General features: G+C 39.0%; 1 long non-coding RNA gene across 1 annotated transcript in view; it reads right to left on the bottom strand.

The window, feature by feature from the left end:
* LOC140600262 (uncharacterized) overlaps positions 1-16456 on the bottom strand; it is a 62257-nt gene that overhangs the window by 12451 nt on the left and 33350 nt on the right. The window lies entirely within an intron of this gene.

Consider the following 16456-nt stretch of genomic DNA (forward strand, 5'->3'; position numbering starts at 1 on the left):
AAGAATTAAAACTTACTGAATACCTACTTTCTATCAGAACTGTGCCATTTACATACAGATCTCGTTTAATCTTTGTGATAACCCTATGGTAGGGAATATTTTTACCTCCATTTTATAGAGAAGAGAGTGAGATAGCAAGAGGTTATGTAATATTGCCATGTGTTAGGTGGTAGAGCCCAGATGGGGACCCATGGAGTCAGAGTCCAGAATTCATGTACCTGACACTATGCATAGACTATTAATAAAACCTGAAGAAGCTAGCACAGTATGAACCAATCTCACCTATGCACATAGATATGATAGTTTAACCAGAGGGATTAAACAATTACATGTACAATTTCAAAAAAAAAACTGGAAGAAAATATAAGCAAATATTTATTCAATCTCAGTATGAGAGAGAACTCTGTGACCTTACAAACGTCCACTCCCTAGCTGCACCAGTCTTCAGGATAGACCAACTCTTTCAGCAGGATTTAGGTTAAAAAAGAAATTGTAGCTGTATGTATTTTTTGTCAGAGAGCATTCTTGGCTCCTCTGCCCTCCTCCCTGTTTGAACTTGCTTTGCATTGCTTGCTCTGTCAGACAGATTAGCTTTGAACCTGAGATTCCTCTTCTCTTGTTCTGTCTGATTTTGGCATCCTGACCCTAGACTATTGGTCTTGGCACTACTGACCCAGTAACTCCATAGGAAACTGACCTGGTAATTATCCTCTTGGCTCCATTTATCACATGCCCGCTTCCAGCCCAGGAACTCAGGTCTCTACTATGCCCCTCAGCCCCCCATCTGTCCAAGACAGGAGCACTTGCCAAAATACAAATGCAAACAAACAAGAAAAGATGGATAGATTTGACTAGACAGTTATGAGTAAAACTATTCTTCAAGACAACTTATAATAATTCTATGATTCTATATTTATACATGTCTATGCACATATGCAATTATTGATTTTTAATTGCTAACATTTCTTAGTATTTTCCCATTACTATCCTCCTCCTCCTCCTCCTCCTCCTCCTTCTTCTTCTTCTTCTTTTACAAATTTAGATTTTGAAAACTTTCAAACCTACGGGAAAGAGCCTTATGGTATAGTACACACCCTCTTTACCTATATTCAGCAATCAAGAATTGAATTCATAAGATTGATAAAGACTCCATCTCAGGTGACACTTATGCCTAAGGTCTACTACGGCAAAGAGTACGAAGCACAAGGAGCAGGAAAGAAATCATGTGTTAGACAGAACCCAGAGAGTCACACACAGGTTTTCAAGTCTTTCCTCTTTTAGGGCTACATAGGATGTGCTTTCCCTCCGGCAGAGAACATGTGCAGAATGTCTTCATCCAGGGGAGTCCGTTCTAGTGTCAGCATCTGTCTGGTTTTTTCGAAGCTCTGGTCACATGGGCACATTCTGGTACATGACCATACTGAAACCCAGGACCCTAACAATGAAACCAGTGCACACCAGCAATCTGGGTGTTTGTGCAAAGGAATTCTGACAAGCTGGTAAATCGCAAGCTATTGCTTAGGCGTATATGACAAGATCATCAAAATTCAGCATCAACGTCCAAGGACCAGATACTTAGGGGTTGGTGATGATCAGTTACGGGTCTAGGTGAAGGGAAGGCTGACAGACATCCTGTGTTAACTCCACATATCAGACCTCTGTGTGTGCTGTTCCTGCCTTTTGAATTGCCTTTCCCAGATGCCTAGCTCCAGCTCTGCATTCTCTGCAGCACCTGCCTAAAGCCCACAGAGGAGGTGTTTTGTAAATACGTGCTCGGGGAAGGAAACTTGAGTGAAGCCTTCCCAGATCTATTCAATCCAGTGATCTCTTCCTCGCCACTGACATTTCCATTTATTTTATAATTAATCATACAATGCCTAGAGATATCTCTTCTACTCCTATCTCATACTGTCATTAAATTTTCAAGTTCGCATGTTCTCCTTGACCAAATATTAAATGATGATCATGTCTTAGGTCCTTTATATATATTCTGCTGCTCCTGGAACAGAGTATTGGTTGTAACGCACTTAAGTATTTTTTGATGCTGATGGATCGCTGGTTCAAAAGGTCCCTTCCTGCAATTTAATTTTTAATTAATATATGAATATTAAGGAGTAAATTGGCTAGGGTTGGCTGGAACACATGCTGAAATGATTTGCCCTGGTACTAAATGGCATAGAAAATTCAAGTCTTCCAGTCTCGTGAAAAAAAAAATAGTTAAAAACATGAATTTTTAAAGAATACATGTTACAGAGAATAGAAATGCCTTAGTAGTATTAACTATTAGAGACAGCACTGTCTCCACATGGTTAAAGATAACAGAGTTTAGAACTCTAGAAGTAAAAGTGACCTGAGAAGTTCTTGTTAAAAAAAAAAAAAAAGAAGTTCTTGTTGATGACTTATAAAAATTAAGGAAAATGAGACTCTTTCAACCAATTTAATGTGTGAGGTGGAGGTTTAGGTGAAAGAAGTCATTGCAACACTGGGAGGTCTACTGGGTTGACTCTACTGCTGTGAGTAGTGACACTAGACAAGGGAGATCCATGCATCACACACATCTATATCATCAAGTTCTACTGCTTGGGCAGTTGCACAAGCCACCAGGAGAGTGCTCGTCACTAATTAGGATGGTGCTCCTCTGCTTTAGGGTGCACTAGAAGCATGCAAAAGCCTTGTAAAACACAGATTGCTGGCCCAGCTCCCAGAATTTTTGATTCAATGGGTCTAGAATACAGCCAAATAATTTGCATTTTAAACAAGCTCCTGGGTGCTGCTGCAGGTCCACCTACTACACTTGGAGTATCCAGGTGCTATACTATTCGTGCACACAGAACAGAATATATTTTCAGTGTCCTAAGTGCAATTTTCAGCAACCAACTAGGTCCCAAGTAGCAGAAGTTATTTTTTTTTAATTTATTTATTTATGATAGGCACACAGTGAGAGAGAGAGAGGCAGAGACACAGGCAGAGGGAGAAGCAGGCTCCATGCACCGGGAGCCCGATGTGGGATTCGATCCCGGGTCTCCAGGATCGCGCCCTGGGCCAAAGGCAGGCGCCAAACCGCTGCGCCACCCAGGGATCCCCCAAGTAGCAGAAGTTAGATGTTATCACTTGTCACTCCACTTTTATCTTGGTCTTATCCACCTACATGAGGCCACTATCTTTCATATATGAACAGGAATACGTCTTCTTGCTGCAGTGGCACTGCTCTTCAGAATATATTTAATAATAGAATTTCATGCCAGCACATGTGATGTCATTTGCTAACAATGACATCAAAGTGTTTCTGTTAACACTTAAAATTGCAACTGATACCATTTGTCAAATATTAATCAACACTGCTATAAATTAGTCATAATATAACAGTCAGATACCTCGGCACAATTTGTCATTTGAATAATGTTCTTGCAATTTGTTCTCTTTGTTCTTCTCTGAAGCTTCCTGGTATCTGAGAGAAGTGGAAAAATAATGGTGTCCACATTGCATGTGGTCAGTCTTTGACCTGGCACATGATGTCTGACAGACACTATGTAGAGTGAGCTATTACCAGCAATCTGTTCATTCTACCCTCCAGTAGGCACAGCAAATAGGATGTGTTCCAACTAGGCCGTAGGTCTCCTTGAGAGCTAAATACTACATATGGCATTTGTTGAATCATTTTATTGTCCACAAAACAGAGAGATATATATCAGAAGCATCATTCCCCAAGAAAACCCAGGAGCTTCTAATCTATAGATGATGATTAAATGTGCAAACAGGCCATCTTAACCAGTCCCCAATTCAATTAATTTCAATGTTTCAAGGACATTTATTTTGGTTATGATATTTGCTGCTATGGCATATTGGCTTTTTTTTTTTTTCAGAACAATGTTAGCCCATATCTGCTTATAAAAACCTTCAAACTTCTATTTTAATGGCATCATTTGAGGGGCAGGGGGGAATCCCAGAAAGTTCCTATGCCAGCTGTTCTACATGGCCTCTGCTAGTGAAAAACAGGAGGTGGATCAAAATCTATGTGCTACAAAATCTTAAGACACAGAAAGCTTTAATTTTTCTTTTTTTCTTTCTTTTTTTTTTTTTTTTTTGTAATATCCAATTTAACACACGCAAGCCAGTGAAGGCAGGGAAGGGTCAGGGAGGCTGTGGCAGGGATAGTTTTGGGCAGTTTGGCTCCACCCTTTCTTTTAATTTTTTTTTTTATTATTTATTTATGATAGGCACACAGTGAGAGAGAGAGGCAGAGACACAGGCAGAGGGAGAAGCAGGCTCCATGCACCGGGAGCCCGACGTGGGATTCGATCCCGGGTCTCCAGGATCGCGCCCTGGGCCAAAGGCAGGCGCCAAACCGCTGCGCCACCCAGGGATCCCATCCACCCTTTCTTTTGATAACAGTCCTCTCCCATCTATGAAGCACAGGCCAAGTGACCCAGACTTAGACTCCCTCAACCTCCTGCCAGAGGGATTATCCAGGGCTTATTATTCAGAGCAGATGACACAAATTGAGGTAATCCACGTCTTTCCCTGTCAGGTACTAAGAGGGCATCCTGGGGTGCCTGGATGCCTCACCTGGTTAAGCATCTGACTCGATTTGGGCTCTCAGTGTTCTGAGATCAAGCTCCAAGCTGGCTTCCTGCTCAGCAGGGAGTTTACCTGAGATTCCCTTCCTGTGCCCCTCCCACTTCTCACTCTCTCTCTCAGATAAGTAAATAAATCTTATAAATAAATAAATAAATAAATAAATAAATAAATAAATAAATAAATGGGCCCCCTGGCTCTGGGGTCATGAAGCTAGGAATAAGTAGAGCTAAAGGGGTTGGCATGACTTGTAAAAAAATCTTTTCAGAAATAGAAGAGAATGAGGCCAAAACACAGAGAAATGGATCTGTGAGGAAGAAACACAAAGCACGGGGAGAGAGAGAAAGAAAAATAATGCGAAGAGATTTCAATATTCTGAGTCCCTGGGTCCAGAGTACCTATGGTTGGAGCCTTCCCTATTCTCGCCCCCATGATCTGTTAAAGTCTGCTCTGCTTAATGTTTTTAAAGATTTTATTTATTTATTTGAGAGAGAGAGCACAAGCAGGGGGAGCACCAGGCAGAGGGAAAGGGAGAAGCAGGCTCCCTGCGGAGCAGGGACCCTGACGCAATGCGGGGCTCCATCCCAGGACACTGGGATCATGACCTGAGCAAAAAACAGACGCTTAACTGACTGAGCCCCCTAGAAGCCCCTGCTTAAATTAATTTGAGTAGGATTTCTGCCCCTTGACTAATAGTAAGGCACATTACATTTCTCCATTTCTGAGTCATGGTAACTATTTTTAAAATCAATCTCACTTCCACCCCAGGAGGAAGAAAAACTATGAGAAATAAAATTAGATTTAAACATTAGTTAAAGGTGTCTGTATTTTGTCTGGAGTTTCCTAAAAAATAATAACAGTTCAATGTATAGGTGTTCATACATTCATCTACGTCCCAGGGGCAATGATTTAACATTTTTAACAGTCTCTCAGGGGTCCACTCCTTGGGCAGAGATGATTAGTTAGCAGGTCCAAGGACCTTAATCACTACTCCATCCCTCAAAGGAGGCTGACATAGTACTGTATATATTGCTATCTGAACCTGCACCAAGAGATAACCAGTATTTTTTAAATAGTGAACTCTAACTGTAGGCATAACCGTACTATCAGGCATAAATACACCATCTCAGGACTTCCACTTTGCATAAATAGAGGATAGCCCCGGCAGCCCAGAAGCCCGACAGCCTTGGACACCCAGAGCCCCTTGCCTTAACTTGTTTCCTTCTGTGTCACCCTTCTTAATACAGAATGCTTTTACTTGGGCTGATTGAAAGGTTAGCTCATCCTGTCAGCATACAGTGTGCTGGCATCCAAGGGAATCTTCCAGGCAAGTTATCTTGTTAGATTGCCAAGAACAAGAAGTGTGGACTTCACTGAGTTTAAAGGAGCTGTGTATGCGACCCCTCTACTTAGCCTGTTGGCTAATACATGTTTGTATCTGTGGAAAATTTAGGTCTGAGACTAGGTTACATCATAAGAAATCATAGTAACAGTGTTGTAGGAGAGGAAGCATTATCCTAAGGAGGGTTCTTATTCACCTTCAATATCTAGAAGCTACTGTTATTTTTATCAGAAGAAGCTGACAATTCCAGAACTGACAAATTGATTTATCAATTGTCAATGGTGAGATCTCAATGGTGAGAGAAGCTGCTCCATGCCCCGTTATGACTTAGATTCTCAAACTGTCTCTGGGATTTTATCCAGTTTGGTTTCTTGACTCCTGCTTCTAGTTTCATACTTCTGTGATCTCTTTGTCCTGCTCTAGTCCAGTTTAGTTTCTGGGTATTGGTTTTTATGTTTGCTTGCAGTCCACCTCTGATTTCACACTTAGATCAACTCACACATTCAAACAATGCAGAGATCCATCCCTCCCCTCTACCACCTGACCTGTTTCATCTAACACTGAGTTTATTTCTATTTTGAATATGAAAAACCTTCCAAAAAAGTTCACTGTACACATCACTAGCAATTATTTGTCCATAATTAGAGTATCCTGCATTTTTATGTAAAAGCAGAATTTATATAATTAAAAAAAGTCTTCAATCTTTTTTTTTTAAAGATTTATATCTTAATTTTAGAGAAAGAAAGAGAGACTGGGGTGGAGAGGGGCAGAGGGAGAGAGAGAATCTCAAGTAGTCTCCATGCCCAGCCTGCAGAGCCTGATGCAGGGCTCTATCCCACAACCCTGAGATAATGACCAGAGCCGATATCAAGAGTGGGATGCTTAACCGACTGAGCCACCCAGGTGTCCCAAAATAGTCTTCAATCTAAATACCACTTCACCACGTAATTTCTTGAGCTTTAGCTGTAAATATGTTTTCCTGAAGCAGAGACCTTTTTCTTTACAGGCAGGCTAATTTGTTCATATAGCAGCATTTTCGGCCCAGTTCTTAAACACTCACTTTAAGAGACTGAAAAGAATAGAAACGCTATTCCATTTCCATCAGGAAAACTACATTTGGACGCTTCTCACCTATTAGAGAGCATTTCCAATGTCTTTGTATTGTCCTGAAGAAAAATACACATGGACCCAACTCACAATAAACTTAGAAGTTGCCTCCAAGGGGATGGGGGAGAGGGTTTGATTTTAGCAGAGACCTGTGTCCCACTTATCTACAATGTGTGGATGGGGAGATGTCTGCATGGAGTCCTAGAAGAAGTTGGACATCAGGTGCCATGACTTGAGAGATTTTGCCCATGCCCAGGTCTGGCACGGAGGAAGCAAAGCCACCTGCTTTCAAAGGACTCTTCCTGATTATGGAACACCTGAAGCTGGGCCTTCCCTACATGTTCTAGACTTTCTAATTCTGTGCCCTTCATTTCCAGTATTCCCCAGGATTGTGGCAATATTTATTGTATCATGGAACAAATTCGCACATAGGAGTAAATGCACAATCAGGCAAATCTAGACAAAGCCATTTATAAGATTTTTAGACCAACAATGACTTCTTTTTCTTTTTTTATTCTTGAGGATAGCTTTTTTTTTCTTTTTCTTTTCTTTCTTTCTTTCTTTTTTTTATTTATTCATGAAAGACACAGAAAAAGAGGCAGAGATGTAGGCAGAGGAAGGAGCCCGATGTGGGACTCCATCCCAGGACTGTGGGATCATGCCCTGAGCCAAAGGTAGACACTCAACTGCTGAGCCACCCAGGCATCCCTTGAGGTTATCTTCTTTAAAGACTTTGTATTGGGCTGCTCAGTTGGATCAGTGGTTTGGCGCTGCCTTCAGCCCAGGGCGTAATCCTGGAGACCTGGGATAGAGTCCCACATCAGGCTTCCTGCATGGAGCCTGCTTCTCCCTCTGCCTGTCTGTGTCTTTGTGTCTCTCATGAATAAATAAATAAAATATTTTTTAAAAAAGACTCTGTATTATGGAAGGTTGCAACTAAATGAAATAGATGGATTCTTCAGCTACATCAGAGATTTCTAAGCAGCAGGTTTGGTGCTAGCTAACTGAGATATTTGACTGTCCTAAGTTCTTGGAGCAGCTGGTCAGAACCCTAGGCTGCTTATCTTCAGCTGTAAGGAGCCTCTTCTTGCCCCAGTATGCTATACAAATACTGTATTATCATTGCTATGTGTACCATTTTGTTGAGAAGTATTAGTTCATATGATCTATAATGGTTTAGTGCAAGGGGCAATGATGTTCTTTACTTGCATCTCCAACTGACCAAATAATTTTTTAAAGATTTTTATTTATTTATTTGAGAGAGAGAGAGTAAGAGATTGAGCAATGAGCAGGAGCAGAGGGAGAGGGAGAGAAAAGCAGGCTCCCTGCTGAGTGTGGAGCCCAATTCAAGGCTTGATCCCAAGACCCTGAGATCATGATCTGAGCCAAAGGCAGCCACTTAACCAACTGAGCCACCCAGGCCACCCTGACCAAAAAATTTTAAACAGTAGCTACCTGAATTCAAGAAATAGTTTATCAGATAGAAGAGCAGAGCCAGGATAAAAGTAAGATTCATCCCAGGTATTATCTAAGATAGCACTCCTATCCAGATATAAAGGTCTCAAATAGTATTTCAGGAAAAAGTTTTTTCCCCAAGTTCTAAAATCATAGAATAGTAGAGATTAAAGTCTGAACAGAAGTAAAATATAAAAACTGAGCAGAAGTAAAATTTAGGAATTGAGTCCAACCATTCTCTTCCCCCATGGAAGTCAAACCTATTAGAGATTCTCTGATTCACCCTGAGACTGTATCTGATGTTTTTTCCTTCTTCTCTTCCTACTTTCTCATTCAATTAAAGTGTTCTGGTTTAGGAGAGTCATGCTTTCTGTACTCTCTGTCTCTCTCTAATCAAAGAGGAAATAGTGCTAGGGAAGTAATTTTTCTATCCTGGATGCACACTTAAAATCACTTGGAAAATTTTGTTCCCCAACAATCTATTATTTGAGTCTTAGTCTAAATCAGTAGTTCTTAAATGTGGCCCCCAGATCAGCAGCATCAGCATTACCTAGGAACTGGCTAAGAATGCAAATAATTGGACCCCACCTTAGTTCTACTGAATCAGAAATTCTGAGGTTGGTCCTAATTTACTACTTAGCAACAAATTTAACTGAGAAGAAGCAAAACTGGAGTGCCTGGATGGCTCAGTAAGTTAAGGCTCTGCCTTTGGCTCAGGTCATGATCCTAGGGTCCTGGGATTGAGTCCCACAGCTCCCTGCTCAGTGAGGAGACTATTTCTCTCTCTCTCTCTCTCTCTCTCTCCTCCCTGCTTGTGCTCCCTCTATCTCATTTAAATAAATAAAATATTTTTTAAAAAAAAAAGAAGAAGCAAAATTTACTGACTGAAAATTATAAAACTACTGAAGGAAGTTAAAGAAGACTTAAATAAATAGAAAGATATCCCATGTTTATGGATTAAAAGACTTGATATTATGAGGATGACAATACTTAAAGTCATCTACATATTCAATGCAATCTTTATCAAAATTTCAAACCTTTTTTGAAGAAACAGAAAAGCCAATCCTCAAATTCATATGTGGTCTCAAGGAACCCCAAACAACCAAACAATCTTGAAAAAAAGAACAAAGCTGGGGGACCTACGCTTTCCAATTTCAAAACTTACTATAATACCACAGTAATCAAAATACTGTGGTATTTGCATAAGGAGAGATATTTAGATCAATGAAATAAAATTGATAATACAGACATAAACACATATATCTACACCCAACTGATTTTTCACCATCAATGAAGGAGAGAACAGTCTCTTCAACAAATGGGTCTGGAAGAACTGGATATCCACATACAAAAAATCAAGTACATTTATACACAAAAATTAATTCAAAATTGTTGAAGGACTTAAATATAAGAAATATAAAACTATAAACTACAAAACTCGCAGAAGAGGGGTGCCTGGGTGGTGCAGTCAGTTAGGCATCAACACTTGGTTTCAGCTTAGGTCATGATTCTGAAAGTCATGAGATGGAGCCTAGTGTTGGGCTCCTCGGTCAGCAGGGAGTCTGCTTGAGATTCTCTCTCCCTCTCTCTCTGTCCCTCCTGCTCATGCTCTCTCTTTCTCTTTCTCAAACAAATAAATCTGAAAAAAAAAAAACTCTCAGAAGAAAACATAGGAGAAATCTTCATGCCTTTGTCTTAGTTAATTCAGGCTGCTATAACATAATACCATAGATTGGGTAGCTCATATACAACAAACACTTATTTCTCATGGCTGTGGAGCCTGGGAGGTCCAAGATGAAAGTGTTGGCAGATTAACTGTTTAATACTCATTTTAAAAATAAACAAAGGACCTGAGCATACTTTCTCCAAAGAAGATATACAAATAGCCAACAAACATATGAAAAAATATTTAACATCATTAACCATTAGCAAGATACTAATTAAAACCACACTCGCTAAGTTAGCCATACCTTTTTTTTTAAATAGAAAATAAATTGAGGCACCTGGGTGGTTCAGTTGGTTAAGTGTCCCAACTCTTGATTTCACTCAGGTTATGATCTCAGGATTGTGAGATCGAGCGCTGCATTGGGTTCTGTGCTCATCTGGAAGTCTGCTTGAGATTCTCTCTCCCTTTCCATCTCCCTCTTCCACACCCAACTCTGCACTATTTCTCTAACTCAAATAAGTAAATAAATCTTTTTTTAAAAAGTAAAATAAGTGTTGACAAGGATATGGAATATTGGAATATATTGGTATAGCCACTATGGAAGATAGTTTTGCAGTTCCTCTAAAAGTTATGCATAAAATTACCATATGACTCAGCAAGACATATATCCAAAAAGAACTGAAAACAGGTATTCAAACAAATACTTGTACATAAATGTTCATAATAGCACTATTCACAATAGCCAAAGGGTGAAAACAATCCAACTGTCCACTGAATGATGAATGCATGTAGTATGCATACATTATACTGTGGAATATAATTCAGCCATAAAAAGAATGAAGTACTGATATATATTACAATATGAGTGAACCTCAAAATATTGTATTAAGTGAACGATGCCATACACAAAAGGCCACATATTGTATGATTCCATTTATATGAAACATTCAGAATAGGTAAATCCATAGACATGTGGTTGTCAGGGGCTGGGTGAAGTAGAATATAGGGAGTGGCTGCTAATAGGTACAGGATTATTTTTGGTGGAGGTGGGTAATGAAAATCTTTTGGAACTAAATGGATGTGATAGTGGCACAACATTGTGAATGTACTAAATACCACTGAATTGCATAATTAAAAGGGTTAATGATCATATTTAATAGTGAAAAACTGAGAGCTTTTACCTTAAGGTCAGGAACAAGACAAAGATGTCTCACTACTTTTATCCAACAGAGTATCAAAATGCCTAACTACACCAACTAGACATGAAAAAGAGATAATAGGCATCCAAATGTTAAGGAACAAGTAAAATTTTCACTCTTTGCAGATTATATATATATATTATATATATATATAGATAGATAGATATAGATATAGATATAGATATAAAACTCTAAAGACTTCACCAAAAAACTACTAGAACTGACATATGAATGCAGTAAGGTCACAGGATACAAAATCAATATACAGAAATCCATTGCATTTTTACACACTAATAATGAAGTAGCAGAAAGAGAAATTAAGAAACCAATCCCATTTAGAAAAGTGCCCCAAATAATAAAATATCTAAGAATAAACTTAACCAAGGCAGTGAAAGACCTGTACTTTGAAAACTATAAAACCTTGATGAAGAAATTGAAGATGACACAAACAGATGAAAGATATTCCATGCTCAGGGATTTGAAGAACCAATGTTGTTTAAATGTCCATGCAACCCAAAGCAATCTACAGATTTAAAGTAATACCTATCAAAATAACAACATTTTTCATAGATCTAGAACAAATAATTTTAAAACTTGTGTGAACCACAGAAGAGCTGGAAGAGCCAAAGCAATCTTAAGAATAGGGCAGCTCGGATGGCTCAGTGGCTTAGCACCACGGTCAGCCTAGGATGTGATCCTGGAGACCCGGGACTGAGTCCCAGCATGGAGCCTGCCTTTCCCTCTGCCTGTGTCTGTTCCTCTCTCTCTCTCTCTCTCTGTGTCTCTCATGAATAAATAAATAAAATCTTTAGAAAAAGTAAAGAGAAAGAAAGAAAGAAAGAGAGAAAGAGAGAAAGAAAGAAAGAAAGAAAGAAAGAGAGAAAGAAAGAAAAGAAAAACAAAACAGGAGGTATCAGAATCCCAGATTTCAAGATTTACTACAAAGCTGAAGTAATCCAAACAGTATAGTACTGGCACAATAAGATACAAATTGATCAATGGAACAGAATAGAGAACCCAGAAATAAGCCCATGATTATATGATCAGTTAACCTTCCACAAAGTAGGCAAGAATATGCAAAGGAAAAAAGACAAATGGTGCTGGGAAAACTGGACAGCTACATGCAGAAGAATGAAACTTTCTCACACCATACACAAAAATAAACTCAAAATGGACTAAAGACCTAAATGTGAGACCTGAAACCATAAAAAGCCTAGAAAAGAGCACAAGGAGTAATGTCTCTAACAGTAGCCATGGCAAGATTTTTCTAGATGTGTCTCCTGAGGCAAAGGAAGAAAAGCAAAAATAAACTATTGGCACTTCATCAAAATAAAAAGCTTTTGTATGACAAAAAAAAAAAAACTATTGACAAAACTAAAAGAAAACCTTCTGAATGGGAGAAGATATTTGCAAATGACATATCTGATTAAGGGTTAGTATCCAAAATACATAAAGAACTAACACAACTCAACACAAAAACTAATCATCCAATTAAAAAATGGGCAGAAGACATGAACAGACATTTTTCCAAAGAAGACATATAGATGGCTAACAGACCTTTGAAAAGATGCTCAATGTCACTCATTATCAGAGAAATACAAATCCAAACCCTAATGAGATATCAACTCACACTTGTCAGAATGACTGAAATAAAAGCACAAGAAACAACAATTGTTGGCAAGCATGTGGAGAAAAAGGAACCCTCGTGCACTGGTGGGAATGCAAACTGGTGTAGCTACTGTGGAAAACAATATGGAGTTTCCTTAGACAATTAAAAATAGACTTACCATATGATCCAATAATTCCACCACTGGTTATTTACCCAAAGAATATAAAGACACTAATTTGAAAGGATATATGGACCCCTATGTTCATTGCAACATTATTTACAATAGCCAAATTATGGAAGCAGCCTAAGCATCCATCTGCCATTTGCAACATGGATGGATCTAGAGTGTACTATGCTAAGTGAAATAACTCAGAGAAACACAAATACCATGTGATCTCACTAATATGTGGAATTTAAGAAACAAAACAAATGAACAACAACAAAAAAGACAGACCGAAAAACACTCTTGACTATAGAGAACAAACTGATGGCTACCAGAAGGGAGGTGAGTGGGGAGATGGGTGAAGTGGGTGAAAGGGATTGGGAGTGTACTCGTGATGAGCACTGGGTAACGTGTCGAACTGCTGAATCAATACATTATACACTTGAAACTAATATAACACTGTATGTTAACTATAGTAGAATTAAAATAATAAGTCTAAAAATGGTTACTAATTTTGTTATGTGAATTTTACCTCAATTTAAAAAAACCTTTCAGGCAAACAGATATCATGTAGGAGATGCAAAAGTAGACAGGAGTACATGCTGGATGCCATAAGATGACCGTAGTTCTGCAGTTGTTTGTGACTATATGGGTTCCTCCTCTTTGGAGATGTCCAGACAGAGGGTTATGCAAGGGGAGATGGCTCATACATATTCAAGTGGAGACACAAACAGGAACATTGTGTTTTGTAAAGTTCATGTGACCCAAATGTGACAATATTTGTACTCTCAAGCTGCTGAAGCTCAAGCCACATGAGATGAATAAAGGAGGTAATGTTATAAGAACCTTGGGACATTTATAATTAAAGTTCCATAGGAATGAAAGAAGAAGCAATTGTCTTTCAAAGAACATCCAAACTAGTTCAAATTAGTTCAGAAATCAACTTTCAGTGAATTTTCTTCAATCTTGAGGGTTTCAGTGGTAGGGATCCCTAGCTGGTCTTGTTTAGGTACTTCTTCCCTTGTGTTATATTGTTCAAAATACCAAATCCCTGGTTGTACAACATTGTGTATATACTTGATGTTATTGAATTATGCAATTAAGAATGGTTAAAATGATAGGGTTCCTGAGTGATGCGATCGGTTGAACACCCAACTCCTGGTTTCAGCTCAGGTGGTAATCTCAGGTTGTGAGATCAAGCCCTATGTTGGGCTCTCTCTTTCTCTCCCTCCATCCCTCCCCCCAACTCATATGGTCTCCCTCTCTCTAAAATAAATAAGTAAATCTTTAAAAAAGTAAAAAATGGTTAAAATGACAAATTTTTAAAAACTGACAAATTTTATCTTATATATATATGACTATAATAAAAAATTAATAATCTTAATATAGACAAATACTGAAAATTATCAGAAAAATAACTAGAGCAGTGAAACTTAAATATATAGCTTTTAGTCTTTTTTAGGGATTAAATGATACATGATAATATATAGCTTTAAGTAAATCTGATCAAGTTAAATAAAACTGATAAAACTGTGCTTGACTTTGGGAGTAAGAGAGAGAGATAAATAGAGAAACACAGGTGACCAGACCTTGACATTTCTTCTTTCCCCAGTGAAGAAAATACTTTTTTTCAGGTGTTGTCAGTTTCAGTAGTGGACACTAAAAGGACTTTTAAACATATCATTTCTAGCACAGAGCAAAATTTTCATCAAACTAACTTATATTAGTCTAATGGTTTATATTAGTAATACAAGGAAAAATATTCCTTGATATTATATCTGTAGGGTTTGCTTCAAAAACCCTGGAGCCTGGAGGAAATGGAGAAGTGCATAGATAAGTCATAATAGCCACGTATTAATCATTCTTGAGAACGCATTTGAGTTTATGGAGATTAATATATTGTTCCTTCCACTTTTGTGTATGTTTAAATTCTCCATAAGAATTTTTATTAAATCTTTAAAAAAAAAAAAAAAGAGTCTCAGAACAGAAAGTGTAGTTGGTCTACTTTTATGTCTCATGCTTACCCCCTGATTACACAAGGAGGTGAGAGGGAAGTCTAAGGGAAACCCTAAGGGGAGCCCTTTGATTTACTGTCTTGTCAGTGAGACACAATGGGGAAGAGGTCATTTCTTCCTCTCTCTCTCTCTCTCTCTGCCCCTCACCCTCTCTCCCAACAAATAAATAAATCTTAAAAAACAAAAAGAGTCACCATACTTTGTTTTTTGCCTGTCACCATGCCATTTTACACATCCTGTTCCAGTTTAATTAGTATTTATATTACTTTTCACTCTTAAAAGTGTCACAGTTTGGGGGTGCCTGGGTGGCTCAGTCAGATAAGTGTTTAACTTCGGCTCCGGTCATGATCCCATGATCCCTTCGGCTCAGGTCCTGGGATGGAGCCTGTGTTGGACTCCCTGTTCAGAGAGGAATCTGCTTCTCCCTCCCCCTCTGTCTCTCCCCCACTGCCCACTGCCACCTATGCTCTCTATCAAATAAATAAAAAAGCACACACACAGATTACTGAGCCCCACCTTGAGAGTTTCTAACTCAATATGTCTGGGGTGGGGGTCCCAAGAACTTGCATTTTTAACAAGTTCCCAGGTGATGTTGCTGCTTTTGATCCAGGGACCATACTCTATGAACCTCTGCTTCAGAGTGTTGTGTCCAAATCTGATATCTCAGCCTCGCCTATAGAACTGTTAAAAAATATTGCAGGCCCACAGAATCAGATACTCTGAGAGTGGAATTTCAGAATCTGCATTTTAAGTAGATTTCCTAGGTATTATTTCTTAAGTGGTCCTGATACAGTATTTTGGATGGGCATTTGGGGACCATTGTAATAGTCTGCGGGTACTGATTAACCAGAGTGGCCAAGTGACAGAGGAGACTCATATGTTTCTTCCCAATGTGACAGAGACAGCCCTGAAAAAAGAATGCTTTCTCACTGGTTAAAAGATTATGGAGGCGCCTGGGTGGTTCAGTCGGTTAAGCGTCTGCCTTCAGCTCGGGTTATGATACTGGAGTCCTGGGTTCCAGCCTCTCATCATGCTCCCTGCTTAGTAGGGGAGTCTGCTTTTCCCTCTTCCTCTCCCTCTGCCCTTGCTCATGTGCTCTCTCTCTCTCTCCCAAATAAATAAAATCTTTAAAAATAAATAAAGTAAAACATATCATGAGCCAGGGCATGTGGGTTGCTCAATTGGTTGAGCATGTGCCTGCGACCCAAGTCAAGCTCCCTGCTCCACATGGAGTCTGCTTCTTCCTCTTCCTCTGTCCCTCCTCCTTGCTCGTGCTTTTGCTCTCTCAAATGAATAAATTAAAAAACATTTTTTAAAAACCCCCC

Source organism: Canis lupus, chromosome 11 (genome assembly GCF_048164855.1).
Source record: "Canis lupus baileyi chromosome 11, mCanLup2.hap1, whole genome shotgun sequence".
NCBI lineage: Eukaryota > Metazoa > Chordata > Mammalia > Carnivora > Canidae > Canis > Canis lupus.